This window comes from Aethalodelphis obliquidens, unplaced genomic scaffold, assembly GCF_003676395.1.
Source record: "Aethalodelphis obliquidens isolate GAN/ISIS:26980383/991018 unplaced genomic scaffold, ASM367639v1 scaffold19, whole genome shotgun sequence".
NCBI lineage: Eukaryota > Metazoa > Chordata > Mammalia > Artiodactyla > Delphinidae > Aethalodelphis > Aethalodelphis obliquidens.
The window spans coordinates 27,868,472-27,876,977 of NW_020837963.1; positions in this window are offsets into that span (position 1 = coordinate 27,868,472).

Here is an 8,506-nt window from a genome sequence, read left to right on the forward strand (position 1 = left end):
TTTTATATTTTTGTGTTTTACATTTAAGCCCATGACCCATTTTGCGTCTATTTTTATATAAGGTATGAGGTGTGGGTTCAGGTGAATATTTCTCTGTTCGTCTTTGCTTTTGGCTTCACGGGTTTGTGGTTGTTTTTCTGCTTTGTGTTTTTGATCATGAATGTCCATTCCAGCCCCATTTATTGACAGAGCTGTACTTCCTGAAGTGATTTACTTTGCATCTTTGTCAAAACTCAGTGCAACGTATGTTGTGGCTCCATTCTGGGTTCTCATTTCTGTTCCATTGAACGATGAATCAACTGTTGTGCAAATATCATACTGTGTTCATTATTGATGATGTATTGCAAGCCTCAGTATCAGGTAGAATGATCCCTCAAACTCTATACTTACTTTTCAATATTGTCTTAGCTATTGTGCAACTGTGCTTTTCCATAGAAATTTTAGAATAAGTCTGTTTATGTCTGAAAAACACCTTGCTTAGGAATTGCACTGAACCTACAGGTCAGTTTGACCTTCTTCTATGTTGAGTCTTCTGATCCATAAACCTGGTGTGTCTTCCCATTTATTTAGATCTTTGATTGATTTCATTAGCATTCGATCATTTTCAGCATCTGGATCCTGTACTTCTTTTATACCTAAGCATTGCATGTTCTTTAGATCAACTGTATATGGTAATTGCTTTTAACTTTAGTTTCCACACATTCGTTGTTAGCATATGGAAATGGGATTGATTTTTGTGTGTTGATCTTGTCTCCTGCCACATTGCTGAAATCACTTATTACTTCTAGGAGGTTTTTGGAGGTTCCCTGGGATTTTTTTATGTGCATACACATTTAGGATCATAACGTCTTTCTGTTGAACTAATCTTTGTATCCGTGTGTAATATTCCTCCATGTTTCATTTTCTTTGCTCTAAATTTTGTTTTATCTTACATTAATATAGCCACGTCTTGTGTGTATGTGTTTGTGTGTGTGAGTGTGCCTGTTTGCATGGTATATCTGCTTCCATCATTTTACTTTCGTATCAGCTTTGTCATTGAATTTTATGTGAGTTTCTTTGGAGAGCATATTCCCCCCCCCTTTTTTTTTTTAAATTTGATTTTTAACTTACTCTGACCATCACTGCCTTTTAATTTTGAATGGTATTATTTACAGTGATTTTTTTTTTTTTTTGCGTTATGCGGGCCTTTCACTGTTGCGGCCTCTCCCGTTGCAGAGCACAGGCTCCGGACGCGCAGGCTTAGCGGCCATGGCTCACGGGCCCAGCTGCTCCACGGCATGCGGGATCCTCCCTGATCAGGGCATGAACCCGTGTCCCCTGCATCGGCAGGCAGACTCTCAACCACTGTGCCACCAGGGAAGCCCCTACAGTGATTATTGATTTCTTAAGCCTTAAATCTGCCACCTTATTTCTTTCTGTTTCTGCCCTGTTTCTTGTTCCTCTGTTTCTCTTTTGATCTCCTGTGTGTTGCTTTTACATTATTACGGATTCCAGTTGTATTTATTCTTGGTGTCTTCAGTTGCATTGCTTTGTTCCGTTCCCCTAGTGGTGGCCGTGGGTATGGCAGCACGCCTGCTGTATCACCGCCGGGGAAGGTGCTCACCTTACCCAGGTAGGCTGCCTCACTCTTCCTACTCCTTGGGTAGTGTGCTGAGAGCCAGAAGGTGCTGTGATGCTGTAGCAATCGTCACGTATGATTTAGAAATTCGCGAGTTGAAAGGCCATTGCTTTACTCATATTCATGTTTCCTCTTCTCCTTCCTTCCTTCCCGGGGCTCCCAGGCTTTTTCTTTTGTCATTTCCTCTGTTTTTAGAACTCCTTTAAGAATGGGTCTGCTAGCAACAAATTCCCTTTGTTTCCTCTTCTGAAGGTGTCTTTACTTCCCCTCAATTCCTGAAGGATCTTTTTGCCAGATACTGTCCCTTCCTTTCAGCCCGTGGAAGATGGCCCCAGTTCCTCTGGCCTCCGTGGTGTCGGAGGAGAAATCTGCTCTTCTCTAGATAATGTTGTTCTTCTCTGGTTGCTCTCAGAGTTTTTTTTCTTTGTTAATTTTAAGAAGTTTAATTACAATGCATCTTAGTTTGGGTAGACTCTTAGTTTTGAGTTTATCCTCTTTGGGGTCCATTCAGTTTCTTGAATCTAGAGGTTTATTATATCTTTTGCCAGATCGGGGATGTTTTCATCATTATTTCTTCAAATACTCTGTTAGCTTCACTCTGTCCTCTCCTTCGTGGACACCTGGGGTGAACGTTGTCTCTTTCCTTGTTGTAGCACAGGTCCCTCGGGCTCTGTTCAATTTGTTTTTCTAATTCCATTTTTTCTTTGTTGTTCAGATTGGGTAAATCCTATCAATCTGCCCTCAAGTTCACTGGTTCTGTCATCTCCACTCTACTGCTGAGCCCTTCCGGTGAGGTTTTTACTTTCAGTGATTGTATTTTTTAGCTTTGTAATTTCCATTCCATTATTTTTCAAAAACTTACATTTCATCGCTGACATGTTTCCATCTGTTTCAAGATGATTTGTAATTGGTTGTTGAATTATTTTTGTAGTGGCTCCTTTAAAACCCTTGCCAGGTATTCTGACATCGGATCGTCTCAGTGTCGGGGACAGCTGAGCGCTTCTCATCCACACTGTGATTTTCCTGGTTCTTCGTGTGGTGAGTGGTTTTCAGTGGTATCCTGAACACTCTGTCTGTTACATTAGGAGATTCTGAGTCGCACTTAGGTCTTCCATCTCGGTAGCCAGCTGCAGGCCTAAATTTGGGGTTCAATGATAATTGAATTTTCAGAGACTTTGCCGTGTTATTTTGTCTGGTCCTACTGGGGTTTTGCTAAAATCTGCTGGTTACACGTAGCGGTGGGGTGCAGATGGATCTTCCTGGGGTGACCTAGTTCCTCACCTAAGTGGGGAGGGATTCTTCAGCCTGTGGACGAAGGGGCTTCCCAGGCTGAGTGGCTGTGTCAGGTTCCCCTTGCTGGAGCCCTTGCACACCTTGCAGCTCTGAGGGAGGGAGGGAGCCTTGCAGGAACTGAGAGGTTTCCTGGGCCCAGCTCTTGTCGTACTGCTGTGGGGGCCCCTCACACCCATCCAGATGGGCCTCGGCGGGGCACATACCTGTCCAGGTGTGGCTAGGAAGGGGAGGGAGTCTCAGGCACGGCGGGGAAGAGAAGCCCCTGATGGCAGCAGGGTCTCCCTCACCAGTGCCCTGGGCTCACCGAGTGCTGTGGACAGAACCCGCATTCGGTCTGGGCAGGAAGAACATTACCTGGGCTGCCTTCTGTCGCGAGGGCCCAACACACATTGATTTAATACTTTAAAAAGTCTTCTTGTCTTGACTCCTGGGAAAAAAGTAGTTCCAGAAGTTAATGTTCTTTGGCCTCAAGCTCTCCTCTTGCTTTTCTACAACCACCTAACCACGCTTTCTTCATAAACAGTCACCAAATTAACCTGACCCCCGGTCCAAGCCCACCTGCTCTGACGTCAACAGGGTCTCCACACCTGGCCGCCTATTCCTTTACCTACGGTATTTTATAAAACGACGGAATTCCATGGCCTTCTTCTAACTGAACGGCTCAGCCTTCCACATTCCAGGTGAAGGGTAACCCGTGTTTTCAAAGCTCTCCGCGGTGTCTTAAGGGACTCGGCCAGGCCGTCCTGAGGTCAGCTTCTAAGCAGCCACTGCGCCCACATCCCAATTCCGCCTGCCCTGCTTGGGGCAGCTCACAGCCGGTGCTCGCAAAGTAATTCCTAGGGTCAGCGTGTTCCAGAGTCCTCAAGTTCATATTACCTGGGAGCAGATTAGACAATTAATTTCTTTTAAGTCGAAACAAATGCCCAGGTCTTAGGAAACAGGGGAACAACTGCCCACCCCCTAACAGAGAGCAGCACAGCCATGGAGGCTGGAGGACGCGGGGCTGAGCGCCCGTCAATGTTTCTGGAGTCCTGAGCCTGGAGTGCCGGGGTGCGTATGGGAAATAGGCATAGCTGGGCCACAGATGTCGTGTAAATGGATTTGGGGTGAGAGAGGGAGTTCTGGGCTCTGGATATGAGCTCACGAGTCATCAGGATATAAGTGATCATTGAGCTTTACCCAGGCATCGAGAGAGAAGCTACTAATAATACGATGAAACGGACACGTGGATGAGGAACAGAAGGTCGTGACAGAGGAGAAGCCAGTGATAATAAGAGGAGTCCCAGGGGGACGAAAAGGAAGCACACCCCAGCATCAGTGGGGGTCAGGGGTGAGCCTGTCACAGAGATGATCGTGTCACAGAGCGGCTTCACCTCTTGGGGGCTCTGCAGTGAGCACGGCATCACAGGGTCCCCGCGGCTGTCACACCCTCCCCGTCCTCGCCCCACCGATGGAGGTGGGGAGTGTGGTCTGAGGGGCTGAGAGGTGGGATCCGGGGAGCTGTACATCCTCACCAGCCCGGTGGTTGGCAGAGGGCTTGGCCTGAGAGCCGCTGAGCAAGCGTGGTCCTCTGACCCTGGCTTCACACGCGTACATGTGTAGAACGACGGCTCCCGACGCCATCTCTGCCCACTGTGGGCTGGAGGCCCTGGTGTGAAGGGGGCTCTGTGCCGGCCCCTCCTGCCGCCCGCCCCCGGCGGGTCCTTTCCTTCCCGCTGCCCATTGTTCTGAGCTGCATCACGGGCGTTCTGAACGCCGTATATTTTACGTTCCTCCTCTTTAAATAAAATGTCTTCCCTGGAAAACAATACCTCCCATGGGATTTTCCTTTTGCCAAAGCCGAGTGGGATGATGACTCAATCCCTCCACCCCCAGCCCGGGGAAGGCAGCCCTGTCCCTCTGGCTGAGCCGCGGACGCCCCCAATCCTCGCACTGCACCCCCCGGCCTCCTGGTGCTGCGCTGGGGGGGATTAAGACAGATTAGACGGTGCTGAGCTCTTGGGACCTTGGGGAGCACACCGGACAATGTGTGGGCAGCCCCGAAAGCCAGCTGTGAAATTTTCACGGATTTTGCGAGCCAGGGGTCATACCGTTGGTAGCCTGAAACCGGCCGCAGTAGGAAACTGGCAAACTCTACACACTGGATTTTTGCTTTTATTTTGAAAGAACCAGTTGTTAAACACTTACCATCGGGCCGTCTTTCCCGGTCTTTTGTTTCATCTGAATGTGGAGTCTTTCACTTAATGTCATTTCTTTGGTCCCATTGGTTTAGTTATCATGATTATTTGGGATTTTGCCTTTGATAATCAAGAACTGCACCGGACCTCACCACCACCACCCAGCTTTTCTCATTCTCAAACTGGATACATCCATTTGCTGTATGTATAAAATCTTCTTCAATTCACGACAAAAGGCTTAACGGGAGACGTGGAAACAGAGGCTTGGACAAAGGCGAGAAGCAGCAGAGGGAGAAACACGGCAGGATGAACGGGAGGCCCTCAGGCTCACTCGAGTCCAGAAGACCTGGGAAGGGTGTGGCTGGGCCGCGGGCTCCGCAGAAATGCTGGGAAGGTGGCTCAGGACCACGAGGAAGCCGCCCCAAGGAGAAGCTCACGAGCAGCTTGGTGGGGACATGGGGCCGTGTCCCCGGAGCCATCACGGGACACCAGCGCCTGGACCTTGGCCGTTGCCACTGGTCCTGCTGCAGGATCAGCCTCTCTTCTCGCTTCCCTGAGTCACCCTGCGTCCTCGAGCTCCTGGCTGGGAACCAACCCCTAGAGGCCAGGATGACCGAAAGTGCGTCACCTGGTCCCTTGTCCCCCATCGTGGGAGGCAGGCCGCTCCTTCCTCAGTGACTCCACGGCAGGGAGCTCCTCACACTAGGCAGGAGGACACTGGTCAAAAGTTCAGCCATGGCTGTAGCTCACGTGCTGTGTGGCCCCAGGTCTGCTGTGCTCTGCTCTTCAGACACCGACCCATAAAACCTGGCACTCCTCGTGTGACCAAAAGGGTACTCAGCCTCCTTCTCGAAGTGGGATGGCGCACGTTGTTTGTGAGTACCTTTAAGCTTTCACACAACACCTGACGATGCTATGATTTGATCTCAATATCCTACAGTGGTGAGGTCCCTCACCCAATATAAAGAAAAGAGAAGAGAAATACGTTGAAACTGCAAAACACCCCACCAGGAAGGGACTTTTCCCTCCAAACAGGGTCTTACCACTTCCCCCGGGGGCTGGCCCAAGAAGGGGTGGCTGCTTGGGGTTCCGGAAACTGTCTCCTCCAAGACACGCGCAGGCCAGTTGACCCACTAGCACGTGCAGTCCGGCTACCTTGCTCCCTGGGACTCAGACGTCCTGTGTCCCAGACCCAAAAGGGGGGAAGTCCAGGCTGGTTCAGGGCTTTCCTACAGGACGCCGACAGCAGCAAGAAGTGGGCGCTGCAGCCTGGGGCCTCCTTACAGATGCAGGAGGAGGCTGCAGGGGGAGCTCCCCACGGCCGTAACCCTGAATCCTGGGATGCCGAACTCGGGAGGCAGGGTCAGAGCTCCTAGACACCGAGAGTCCAGGAAGTTCAGGGCAGAAACAAGTCCCACGGGGAATCCGCAAAGGCAGGAAGTCATCGCCGGCCTGACCAAAGCAGCTCCCGGGGAATCTTGAGGCGGGTCCGCACCGCGCGATCTGGGCGGAGCGTGGAAGGCTAGGGGACGGAGCCCAGGAAGAGGCCGGCAGAGCCCGCGGGCTCCTCACCTGTGGTCACCGCTCCAGCGTGGTGGGCGGGGCTTCTCAGGAAGGCGGATCCTCAAGCTGAAGTTTGATAACCGCCAGCGCCAGCGTGGACCACAGGTTCAAGGAGATTCATTCCAGTGAGGAGGAGAGGGGATGGGCAGTAGCCAGAGAGGGGCTGAAAGGCCACCTTCTGCTTTGAATGCTGTGCAAAGCAGAGAGGGAGCCTGCAGGGCAGACGCAGGGGTGGACGAATCCACTGAAGCCGGAGAAGGAGGCAGCTGTCAGAACCAGGTACCAAGAAGGGGAGGGCGAGAGGGGACATCACTGGAGCCGGAGAAGCGTGGCCTGGGGGGAGGGCATGGCAGTTCTTGCGTGAGCTCTTTTCGGAGACAGAGTAGAAATCTTTATTTTACATTGTTAGGTTAGATTACTTGCCCTGCCATTAGCCTCAAATAATGAGTACCTTCAGTTTTAAAAAGCATCAAAAACTCTTATGCAATTGCCTTCAGTTACCCAGATTCCAAATATCCTCAATGACGCATATAACCTAGAATCCCAAATGCCTGTTTTCCAGAGAATCGACTCTCTTACTTCCATGTACTCTGCCGCTGTACTGGAGTGAGGGATGCAGGCGAACCAGAAACATGGCCCCACCCCGAGAACCCAAGAATCCTTGTTTACAGTTGTTTCCATCTCTGGTGAGATGTTTTGAAGAGTTGCACATGTTATTATATTTTTATCAAAACTATTGAACATTTTATCATAGTTTCTGAAGATCAGACAGAAGATCATGGTGTAAATTTAAAACCGAAAATAGTACATTTATTTGGGTATAAGCAGGCATAGCGAAGTTCTTTAGAGGCTTACAATTTTTATCTGGAGTTGGATGCATGTCTTAACCATATTTTTACTACTGAAACGGTGGCGTAATTAAAGAAAAGAACATTGTCAAACTAGTCACCACAATTATTTTCACGGGCAGCTACTAGTAACATCAAACCAGCCCTTTTCCTCATCCAAACCACCAACCACAGTCATTGATGACCCTCTACCCTTTTAGAGGGGTGTGCTTATTTAGAAATCGTCTCCACTAAAAGGAATAATTGACTCACCGTCGTGAAGTACAGAGACCTTTGGAGGGAAAAATGGAGAAAGAACTGTTGATACAATTTTGGTAGAAGGAACACACTTTGATGAATTTATAGGAAGTGGATCGACCTTAAACCCTGAAGGAGGACTATGGTGTTGATTCTTTTTGTCAAACTTGTAAAGTGGATTTCTTTCTAAAATCTATTTTGAGAACAAAATAGTTCCATTCTATGCCTGTTTGTAAGAACAAAGCATAATATAAGTATGTACTCTTTTCCTTTAGGATTTTTAAAAACACTGATTTCTACTTATGATGAAAAAAAAGAGACACTCCCAAATCCCTGCTCCCCAAGCTTGATGAAAATTTAAAATTACAGTTGGGTGTCCACATCTAAGTACCAGAGAGAAGCAGCAAGTGTGCCCTGGTTCTCGGTGGCCAGTCAGCTAACAAAGCATCCTTCTCTACAAGGAGCAGCACGTGTTGTCACTTAAGACCCAAGGGTAAGTTGTCAGCATTGGACGTCGTAACTGGGGTGGCATATGGAAAGGGGTAATTGATTGAAAAATACATTTTTCCCTAAAATAAGCAGAATGAATTTCCAAAATAAAGAGAGTTGAGCAACAGCAATGCAATGACCCTGATTCCTGTAAAAGAGTGGGATGTCATTCAATTAGTGATTTAACCCAGGGTGTTCATAAAACCAAGGTTCCAGATGTGATATCCGACCCAGACAGAGTCCTGCCCACAGAGCAGAGCTCTGTTCATTCACCCACCCCC